Source organism: Schistocerca cancellata, chromosome 5, assembly GCF_023864275.1.
Source record: "Schistocerca cancellata isolate TAMUIC-IGC-003103 chromosome 5, iqSchCanc2.1, whole genome shotgun sequence".
Lineage (NCBI taxonomy): Eukaryota > Metazoa > Arthropoda > Insecta > Orthoptera > Acrididae > Schistocerca > Schistocerca cancellata.
In genome coordinates this window covers 176,814,287-176,826,364 of record NC_064630.1, presented here as the reverse complement: position 1 = coordinate 176,826,364, position 12,078 = coordinate 176,814,287, and the positions used below count along the sequence as shown (strand labels likewise).

The 12,078-nt window shown below is 43.4% G+C and overlaps 1 protein-coding gene across 3 annotated transcripts in view; it reads left to right on the top strand.

Annotated features, from left to right (window-relative positions):
- The window catches only part of LOC126188238 (UDP-glycosyltransferase UGT5-like), a 328,602-nt gene that overhangs the window by 216,136 nt on the left and 100,388 nt on the right, over window positions 1-12,078 (top strand). The window lies entirely within an intron of this gene.

Below are 12,078 nucleotides of genomic sequence, written 5' to 3'. Positions count from 1 at the left end.
GTGTGCGTGCACGTATCTTGATTCCAGATGGGAAACAGACAGCATTAGTGACAGTGCGTATTGTTTACATAAACCACGATTGTGAGGTAGCCATGCGGAAAACAGTTATCATGTGATGAAAAAACAAAAATTCCATGCGTAAAAGGAACTGGGACACTCTAATCGTCAAATCGACGAGAAGTTGAACCGTTCTCATCTTGTTACTGATTTGCAGTCGTCAGTAACTGCCAGACGTATACGATAAATTTTGTCAAACTAAAACATCTCGCATTGAAGAAATAAATGCAATAATCGGCTCTAACACGCAAACATGAAAAGGCTAGATTGTAGCTTGCAGAAGGGCATACGACATGGACCTGAGAATACCATAAACTGATCTTCAATCTTGAGAAGTAGTTTAATTTAGATGGTCTGGATGGATTTAAAAATTATTGGCCTGATCTGAGAACAGTGCAGCTGGCAAAATGAGCAGAAATTTTGGTGATGGAACAGTTACGATTTGGACAACATTTTGCACTAAAGGTAAAATCACTCATTGTTTGGATGAACACTAGAATGAACTCTAATATGTCCACTCAGATTCCAGAGACAGAATGGATTAAAATGTATGAGGACCAAAGGGACGAAATTCTAATGTTTCAACAAGATAAGGCATCTGTGCAGGTTTCTGTACAACAAAAAAATGGTTTTAAGACAAGGATATCAATGTCTTGCCTTGGCCAGCATGTAGCCTGGATTTGAACCCCGCGGAAAACCTTTGGGGAATACTTGAATACTTGTAAAGCGTTTTTATCGCAAAATTGGGGCCGTATGTAAGCTTAAAATAGCAATACGAGAAGAGTGGGCGACAAATTCACTAAAAGAACTACAAACCGTAACAAAATCAATGCCGAAGAGAATTTTCGAGGTAATTAGGAAGGAAGGAGGTTGGACAAGTAGGCCTACAAGTAACTTAATAACACAACAGGAGAATGAGTGTTTTTATACGAATTCAAACGTCTTACTTTGTTGCGCATATTACGAAAGAAACTATGTAATTCCATCACGGTTGTCTTATATGTAACTACTACTTTCATTATAAGTTCGATGACATTATATATTACTTTCGTGGGAACCCTGTCCTTCTACTGATCCACAACTGTAATTGCATCATCGACGAAAAGCATCATAGAACTTCCGATGCTATGTAAATTCGGTACTACATCTGCTTCTTATGAGATTCATCACCACAAACGAAATTACTGTCTCTAGAATACCTTTATCGGAAGTTCTGCTGAGTTCACCTCCGCAGTCACTTTGACAAGGTGCCACATTAAAGTACCGAGAGAATTGCTGTGATTGCAGAGGAAGAAATGTGGCTACATTGATAAGTCCGTCCCTAAGCCGCAGAAGTGAAATTATTTGCTGACATAGGCTATTTGTTCAGCGTGAAGGCTCTTGGATTGAAAGCGATTTTTTCCAGAGACAAATTATCAGCGCTTATTCGGCACGCAACACTTTCAGTAATTCCAACACACCTCGTCATTAAGATCATATCGTGCGTCCTTTCGAGCGAACAGCTACGTTCCTCACTGAACTATTTCCTTAAAAGTCTCAAAATTCCTTACAGATAGCGCTTGGATATTCCAACAACTGTGTCGAATTCACCTCTACATCCGACCGCTTTATTTGTCGCTAAAAAGTATAAGATATGGAAAACAATCGTGCAGGCATTTACGTAGAAATTCGCAAGATGACTGGTAAATGCAATAGAAATCAATAGGCATTTCTGGTAGCTGCAAAAGCCTCTAAAACAATAATTGTTAGTTTTCGTATGGTGCTATTAGTAACTCTCTTCCACCTTAATGTAAGCTTGTCTATATTTGTGGAGACAACATTACCCATTAACACAGGTATTGTATCCTTAAACAAACGCAGGCAAATTGTAAGATGACTCCTCGAGAGTGTAGCACTATATTCCTTGATTCTAGACCTAGGTCGAAACAAGGCATCTTACGCAGAATTGTTAATCTCATACAGAGAACAAACCACGATAAAATCTTCCACCATGTATCTAGGATACAGGAGACAGGCCCGAATTGCCTTCAGTCATCAAAAAGAACGTCATAATTACAATTCCAAGGAAGATAGGTGCTAATCGGTGTTTTATCGACTCATTAGTCTAATGAGTGCTGATTCCAAAAAACTAACACATATTACCTGCAGAAGAATGGAACTATTAGCGGAGGTTGTTGTGAGGATGACAAGTTTGGGTTCCGGACAAGTGCCGAAACGAGCGAAGCTTTCGTTAATCTGATCGGAGTACACTCTTTGTATTCCTGAAGGTAGTAGGGATAAAGCACTGGACGCGAAATGGAATCTACAACTTGTGCAAAAACCAGACTGCAGTTATGAGGAAAGCGGTACTTCAGTAGCGAGACAGCGTTGTAGTCTTTCTCCGGCATTATTCAGTCTGTACATTGAGCAAGCAAACTGTAACCATGGAGAAATTTGATAAGGGAATAAATGTTCAGCGAGAAGAAATAAAAACATCGAAGCATACCGATGCTATTGGAATTCTCTCGGGCAGCAAAGGACTTGCAAGATCAGTTGGGCGGAAAGGATAGCGTCTTGAAAAAAGCTTGTGAAATGAACATCAACAAAAGTAAAACTAGGGCAATGGATTGTAGTCGATTTAAATATTATAATGCTGCGGAAAATTTTAGTTTTGCTTAAACAAAAAAAATACAGAGAAATTTATCGACAACGAATATAAATTTACGTGTTACAAAGCATTTGTCAGGGGCTTAGTCGTCTACAGGTCTGAAACGTGGACGATGAACAGAAGAAGAGAATAGATGTGTTATTTTGTCGAAACTGACTTTTTGAAACTGGCTGTGTACGAAATTACAGGTTGATTCTTACAGGGAAGGAAACAGCAACCAGCCACTTTTGATAATTCTGTCTATTCAAATAAATAGTGGCGTTACCGGTTTCGAACCGATAGGTTCATCCTCTGACGGCTGTTCACGTTAAGGTGCACATTTGTTGTTGTTGACATTAATTTTCAATTTTTATTCCCCCATGTGGTGAAATTTCTTGGATTGGTGGTATCCTACAACCAAAACATGATGTGAGAAACTGTCTGTTTAACTATAATTACGCCTCATAACGACTGTAAACGATGTAAACAAACTATCAAAAAATCACTTTAATAATTTCTTAACACCAACTCCGAATTATACATCTTCATCTACACTCATGCTGTGTAACCAACCAAACGGTGCATGGTGGAGGGTATTTTTTACCAGTGCTAGTCATTTCCATTCCGGTTCCACTTGCAAATGCTCCGCCGGCCGGTGTGGCCGACCGGTTCTAGGCGCTACAGTCTGGAACCGCACGACCGCTACGGTCGCAGGTTCGAATCCTGCCTCGGGCATGGGTGTGTGTGATGTCCTTAGGTTAGTTAGGTTTAAGTAGTTCTAAGTTCTAGGGGACTGATGACCTCAGAAGTTAAGTCCCATAGTGCTCACAGCCGTTTGAACAATTTGCAAATGCTGCAAGGGGAAAACAACTGCATGACTCTGTACGAGCTCTAATTTCTCTTACCTTACCTTCATGGCCATTCAGCGAAATATACGTTGGCGGTAATAGAATCGTTCTTCGGTCAGCTACAGATGCCGGTTCTCTGAATCTTCTCAACACTGTTACGCAAAAGGAAAGTCGTCTTCCCTCCATGGATTCCCATTTGTCTTCATGGAGCATTTCTGTAACACTCGTTTGCTGATAGAACTTACCAGTAACAAATCTACCATGACGCCTCTGAATTGCTGTCCGCAGCTCGCGGTCTAGTGGTTAGCGTTGCTGCCTCTGGATCACGGGTCGTGTGTTCGATTCCCAGCCAGGTTGGGGATTTTCTGCGCCCGGGAACTGGGTGTTTGTATTGTCCTCATCCGGGAAACGGCGAGACCGCACAGTAAAAAGATTGGGAGTTTTCACAGGCGCTGATAACCACGCCGTTCAGCGCCCCACAAACCAAAATCATCATCATCATCTTCACCGTCATCATGTAAATTGCTTCAGAGTCTTCCTTTGATTCGACCTGGTGACAATCGCAAACATTCGAACAGTACTCAAGAAAGGATCGTGTTAAAGCGTAAAGTCAAGCGCCGGCATGCCAGTCGTGAACGAAAGAGAAGAGATGGCTGTGAGTAGATCGCACGCTGGTCGACCCCTCTCCAGCACGACAGCGCGATACCAGCGGCCCCTACTTGAAAAGGGCATAAGCGCCGCGACCGACTGGTGGCGCCCCAGTTGAACAGCATCTTCAAGATTAGTCACTTGTACAGCAGCTTGAACACTAGTATGTCGCCCTTTGCTTGCGACACATCTGTGTAATTGCAAAGTTAAGTATTATATATTTTCATTTGGTAATGAAACTCATTAATACGATGATGACTAACTGACAACCTCAGCTGCCGACAGGTGTTGTTGACATACCTCGATGTGGACAGCTGAAAATGTGTGCCCCGACCGGAACTCGAACCCGGGATCTCCTGCTTACATGGCAGACGCTCTACTCATCTGAGCCACCGAGGACACAGATGATTAGCGCGACTGCAGGGACTTATCCCTTGCACGCTTCCCGTGAGACTCACATTCCCAACTGTCCACAATTCTACATATGTATTGTACCTTATATACATTTACCCACCCACTCATTACTCGCGCACGCTTTGGCGATTCCCGTAAAAGTTTGGGCAACCTGTGCGCATTCGCACAGACGAAGGTCAATGGCTGGGTAGCCTTTAACTATATATACGAAGACAGTAACTTGTTCTCGAAAGAACATGTAAGCAGGAGATCCCGGGTTCGAGTCCCGGTCGGGGCACACATTTTCAGCTGTCCACATCGAGGTATGTCAACAACACCTGTCGGCAGCTGAGGTTGTCAAGTAGTCATCATTTATTCCAGGGAAAAGCTGCACGGTCATCAACAGTAACTGTTCTTTCGAGAACAAGTTACTGTCTTCGTATATATCATTAATACGACTTGTTTGATTTGTTTGTCTAGCGAACCTATTAAGCATGTTTCCTAGACACCCCATATTTGACAAGGCTGGACGTAATAGATCGCAGTACTGTCCAGTACACAGTCTCCCTTATAGATGAGCTACAGTTTTCCAGAATTCTCGCAATAAACGTTCACTTCCCTAGAATTCTCCAAATAAACCGTAATAATAAACATTATTTATTTCTGGCCATCCTGAGAGTGAGTCACAAGACTAACGACAAGATGCCAAGCGCGGCCTTATATGCTCCACCGCGGCGGTACTGCGCATGTGGGTCACAGATGCTGGTCGGCGGCAAAGAAATACGCTTACACCTGCGCCGCCTGTGGCGAAGGCGTACAGACATTCGATTCACTTATCGATGTGTGATCGGCAGCGGTGACACCATAACGAGTTCTCTGCAGTTTAATTACCCCAAGAGCCGGATTCCATGCTTTGTCCAAATTAAAACCATTATCTCTATTTATTAAATTATTAGCTAATCTAATCTCTACAGCTTCCTTGGAGACAGATTCCCAAAAGGAAGATGTGGATGTTAAAAGCATCACATCACTGTAATTCATGGAATGCCCAGTATCAATACAATGTTCGGCCACAGCTGACTTGTCTGGCTGTAACAAGCGTGTGTGTCTTCGATGCTCCACACATCTCTCATGAACGGTGCGTGTTGTTAGACCTATGTACGACTTCTCATAATTTCCGCAAGGAATCTGACACACACCCGGTTTAGTAAGCTGTAAATTGCCCTTTACAGAGCCGAGTAAAGCTGCAATCTTCGTGAGGGAAAATTAACATTCACCACCCACAATTATAAAACGTAAGACTACGTACTAAATAAGCTATCCTGTAAAGGTGTGTGTGTTGTACAGTTCAGTGAACAGTGCTACAATTCGTGATGTCACAGTGCTTGTCTTATAGTTCAAACACACAAAAGTAACACAGTAAAATTTCTACATGAAATAACAAATAGAACTTTGAAAGAATAAATGTCCAAAACGCTTTTATTAAAATCTTCTGTAATTTCTAGTACGCAAACTGCCAAAATAAAATTCCAAACGTTAAATAATGCTCACACGAACATGTAACACTGCACTGTAAGAATAAGGCTGTCTGATAAAGAAATGGAAATTTGAAGTTAACTTTAAATAAACTGACCCTGATGATCATTTTGAAATGTAACGTTTAACTGTAAATGATTTCATTATGTCCTGGGTGGGCCTAACAAATTTTCATGACTTGCCTTGTGACAATGAAAACTCCGTACGTTCGGAAGTGGTGAAATTTAAAACGCAGCACAGTAGCAAACCAGCAAAAGAAAAACCTTGTCAAGTGCAATGCAATAAAAACCAACTCTGCTATGCGCATCATCTGCTTAGTGTAAAGCGGCGACACACAATTACGAAACAAAATTTTTGTGAGCAGACAGCAGAAGAAACTGAACCTACTGAATGACTGAATGAAACTAGCATTCAAAAACTGTTTTGTTGAACTCTGATTCCCTAGCAGTTAAAACCATCTTCACAAAATCCATTTCTTATAAAAAAATATTACTCTGTCATATAGAATGAGCTGACAAAAGTCATGGAATACCTCTTAGAATCGTGTCGGAACTCCTTTTCCTCGGCGTAGTGAAGCAGCTCAACTTGGCATGGACTGAACAAGTCACTGGCAGTCTCCTGCAGAAACACTGAGCCATGCTGCCGCTATAGCCGTCCAGACTTGCGAAAGTGTTGGCGGTGCAGGATTTAGTGCGCGAACTGACATCTCGAACATGTCCCGTAAGTGTTTGACGGGATTCATGTCGGGCGATTTAGGTAACCAAGCAATTCGCTTGAATTGTCCCGTGTGGTCTTCAAACCAACCGCGAACCATAAAAATTCCATCCTTGTTTGTGAACACAACGTCCAGGTAGGCGAACGTAACCATTTCCAGTCAGTGATCGGTTGAACAGGACCAGAGGATCTAGTCCATTCCATGTGAACACCATTATGGAACCACCACCAGATCGCACAGTGTCTTATTGACAGCTTGGATCCATGGCTTCATGGGGTCTGTGCCACAGTCGAACTATTACCAACTGAAATCAGGACTCACTGACCAGGCCACGGTTTTCCAGCCGTGTAGGGTCCAACCAATATGGTCACGAGCCCAGGAGAGAGTCTGCAGGTGAAGTCGTGTTAGCAAAGATGCTCGCGTCGGTCGTCTGGTGCCGTAGCCCGTTAACGACAGATTTCGACGCATTGTGCTAGCAGATACGTTCGCGGTACGTCCCACGTTGCGTTGTATGATAATTTCACGCAGTGTTGCTTGTCTGTTAGCACTGACAACACACGCAGACACCGCTGCTCTCGGTCGTTGTGGCCGGCCGCGGTGGTCTAGCGGTTCTGGCGCTGCAGTCCGGAACCGCGGGACTGCTACGGTCGCAGGTTCGAATCCTGCCTCGGGCATGGGTGTGTGTGATGTCCTTAGGTTAGTTAGGTTTAAGTAGTTCTAAGTTCTAGGGGACTTATGACCTAAGATGTTGAGTCCCATAGTGCTCAGAGCCATTTGAGCCATCGGTCGTTGTGTGCGGACCGTCGGTCCCTGAGTTGTCCATGGTGAGAAATGTATTTTAGGCGCACTCTTGACACAGCGGATCGCGGAATATTGAATTTCCTAACTATTTCAGAAACGGAATGTCCCATGCGTCTAACTAGAGGTACCATTCCGCGTTCACAGTCTCTTAATTCCCGTCGTGCGGCCGTAATCACGTTGGAAAGCTTTTCATGTGAATCATCCGTGTAGAAAAGATAACACCACAAATACAGTGCCCTTTCAGACCTTGTATACGCGATACAACTGCCCTTTATTTATGTGCATGTAGCTATCCCATGACGATTGTCACCTCAGTGTAATAGGTTATTGAAATAGTGGAGGAGTGGTGAAATTGCACTTCTGAGTCCAAACTGTGTGAGCAGATAACTTTATTTGGTCACATCTCGAGAATCAAATTAACTGATGCAAATCACAAATAAAGAAAAAATCATACTAAAAATAATTGCCTTTCTCGAACTTATGATAAATTACGCAAGAGCAACCAATGAAGCGAAATTACCTGAATATTTTCACACTTCGCAAATCAGTCTATACAAAATCATAGTTCCAGAAAGCAAGATCCTCAGCCTTTGCATCTCTGTGTTCTGCTAGTTATTTCCAGATCGCTCAACAGCGTGACCAACGTCTGACTCACTAAATTACTTCACAACGAATGCTACGCTGGCAACGACGATGCTAGAGACAACCAAAGGTCACATTATATGAATGGGTAGTGTCTGTTCTTTCGGACACCTACGAAAGACCAGACCATGCAGATTCCGCAGCTGTAATACATTTTTTTTTAAATCTTTATTCAACCAAAAAAGCATACATGATAACCCACCACCTCATACATTAGTGGGTCTTAAGAACTACAATACATTCAATGATATTTAGCAGCATTTACAAATTCTAGTTTAAACCTTCTTACATGCTACAGGATGTGAGATGTTAGTTATTCAATGGGTAAGAACTATAGTCTCTTTACTCTAATCTAACTATTCCAAGAAGCTACCTCCTGCAGCGTTACAGGCGTGCCAGTGAATTTATAAACCTACTTTTTTGGTCATGCCCACCGAGCTAATCCCAGTGGGTGTGCCCCTAGCACCGGGCTGGCCTTTAACAGAAAATCGCTGTAGGTACTGTTTAAGGGTATCCTAATCTACTTTCTACTTAAAAATTGCCTACCTACTAAGTCGTTATCGGTGTGCAGTTGTCAAGTCCTAGATATTTGCGCACCTTCTCCCTGTTCCAGGACGTGGCGGATTCCTACCGTTACGGCGATTGGCCAGTCCAAGCCCTGGCGGAATGGGATGTGTCATATAGTGATCAATAGTTCATATATTTGCCCTATGATATTCCCGCAGAAACTTTGCCGATACCTCGCTGGCAAGACGGTTTATAATCTTGAATGTGGTCGGGTTCCTAATTACATCTACATCTACAAACATACTCCGCAATCCACCATACGGTGCGTGGCAGAGGGTACCTCGTGCCACAACTAGCATCTTCTCTCCATGTTCCACTCCCAAACAGAACGAGGGAATAATGACTGCCTATATGCCTCCGTACGAGCCCTAATCTCTCGTATCTTATCTTTGTGGTCTTTCCGCGAAATATAAGTTGGCGGCAGTAAAATTGTACTGCAGTCAGCCTCAAATGCTGGTTCTCTAAATTTCCTCACTAGCGATTCACGAAAAGAACGCCTCCTTTCCTCCAGAGACTCCCATCCGAGTTCCTGAAGCATTTCCATAACACTCGCGTGATGATCAAACCTACCAGTAACAAATCTAGCAGCCCGCCTCTGAATTGCTTCTACGTCCTCCCTCAATCCGACCTGATAGGGATCCCAAACGCTCGAGCAGTACTCAAGAATACGTCGTATTAGTGTTTTATAAGCGGTCTCCTTTACAGATGAACCACATCTTCCCAAAATTCTACCAATTAACCGAAGACGACTATCCGCCTTCAAATTATGTAATTAGGTGATAAGTGTCGTTATTTGGTAGCTGGTGTCTTAGGTCAGTGGCTACATCATCGAAAATGGGACATTCGTAGATCACGTGATCCGGAGTGCCTATCTCAGCTTCGTAGTCACACGAGGGGGTAGCCCTTTCCCCGAGCCGGCATATATATATATATATATATATATATATATATATATATATATATATATATATATATGCCGGGTACGGTCCATGACCTGTGAGGAAGTGCAGCAGTCCCTTGCTAGGTTGAAAGTACGAAAGCTGGAGCCGTTCCTTAATGTTTGGCAGCAGCTGGTGAGTCCTTCTACCGGTTTCCTCTCTGTCCCAGAGTTCCTGCCACAGTTCTTCTCCTCTTCTTCTAATTGCAAACTGTCATACATATTATATAAATTAAGGATAGGGGCTGGGGGCGGGAGGAGAGAAAGGAAGGGAAGGAATTCATGATGTCAGCTGCATCGCAACTTAATGCGGAGTCAGCGGCGACAAGTGAAAATGTGTGCCACAACATGGAATCTCGTGCTTACTAGCAGTTGCATTAAACATTGCGCCAACCGGACACAGTGCTTAATTGCAAATGCGCGGACTACCTCGGTACGCCCCTAGGTCGACCTACACTCCCACCTAGTGCCACCTATTCGCAGTCGTCCTCCATGCTCGCTACTTTCTGATTCCCAGAGGAGGTCGAACGTAATTGTGCGTCCTCGCTGAAGATGGTAATTCAACCTATCGAGAAGGATCAGTTGTATGAACAGATACCGTGCGGAATCGTCAAGTGTCATCAATACTTCCTTCCTTTCCCCTTTCCTTTCTCTCCTCTCCATCTTCAGTGTATACAGGGTGGTCCGTTGATCGTGACCGGGCCAAATATCTCACGAAATAAGCGTTAAACGAAAAAACTACAAAGAACGAAACTTGTCTAGCTTGAAGGGGGAAACCAGATGGCGCTATGGTTGGCCCGCTAGATGGCGCTGCCATAGGCCAAACGGATATCAACTGCGTTTTTTTTTTAAATAGGAACCCCCATTTTTATTACATGTGAATTACATATGAATGTTTTAGTTGGACCACTTTTTTCGTTTTGTGATAGATGGCGCTGTAATAGTCACAAACATATGGCTCACAATTTTAGACGAACAGTTGATAACAGGTAGTTTTTTTAATTTGAAATACAGAACGTAGGTACGTTTGAACATTTTATTTCGGTTGTTCCAATGTGATACATGTACCTTTGTGAACTTATCATTTCTGAGAACGCATGCTGTTACAGCGTGATTACCTGTAAATACCACATTCATGCAATAAATGCTCAAAATGATGTCCGTCAACCTCAACGCGTTTGTAGATACGTGTAACGACTTTCCTCTCAACAGCGTGTAGTTCGCCTTCCGTAATGCTCGCACATGCATTGACAATGCACTGACGCATGCTGTCAGGCGTTGTCGGTGGATCACGATAGCAAATATCTTCAACTTTCCCCACAGAAAGAAATCCGGTGACGTCAGATCCGGTGAACGTGCGGGCCATGGTATGGTGCTTCGACGACAAATCCACCTGTCATATAATATGCTATTCTATACCGCTTCAACCGCACGCGAGCTATGTGCCGGACATCCATCATGCTGGAAGTACATCGCCATTCTGTCATGCAGTGAAAAATCTTGTAGTAACATCGGTAGAACATTACTTAGGAAATCAGCATACATTGCACCATTTAGATTGCCATCGATAAAATGGGGGCCAATTATCCTTCCTCCCATAATGTCGCAATTTACATTAACCCGCCAAGGTGGCTGATGTTCCTCTTGTCGCAGCCATCGTGGATTTTCCGTTGCCCAATAGTGCATATTATCCCGGTTTATGTTACCGCTGTTGGTGAATGACGCTTCGTCGCTAAATAGAACGCGTGGAAAACATCTGTCATCGTCCCGTAATTTCTCTTGTTCCCAATGGCAAAACTGTACACGACGTTCAAAGTCGTCGCCATGCAATTCCTGGTGCATACAAATATGGTACGGGTGCAATCGATGTTGATGTAGCATTCTCAAAACCGACGTGTTTTGAGATTTCCGATTCTCGCGCAATTTGGCTGCTACTGATGTGCGGATTAGCCGCGACAGCAGCTAAAACACCTACTTGGGCATCATCATTTGTTGCAGGTCATGGTTGACGTTTCACATGTGGCTGAACACTTCCTGTTTCCTTAAATAACGTAACTATCCGGCGAACGGTCCGGAGACTTGGATGATGTCGTCCAGGATACAGAGCAGTATACATAGCACACGCCCGTTGGGCATTTTGATCACAATAGCCATACATCAACACGATATTGACCTTTTCCGCAATTGGTAAACGGTCCGTTGTAACACGGGTAATGTATCACGAAACAAATACCGTCCGCACTGGCGGAATGTTACGTGATACCACGTACTTATACGTTTGTGACTATGACAGCGCCATCTGTCACAA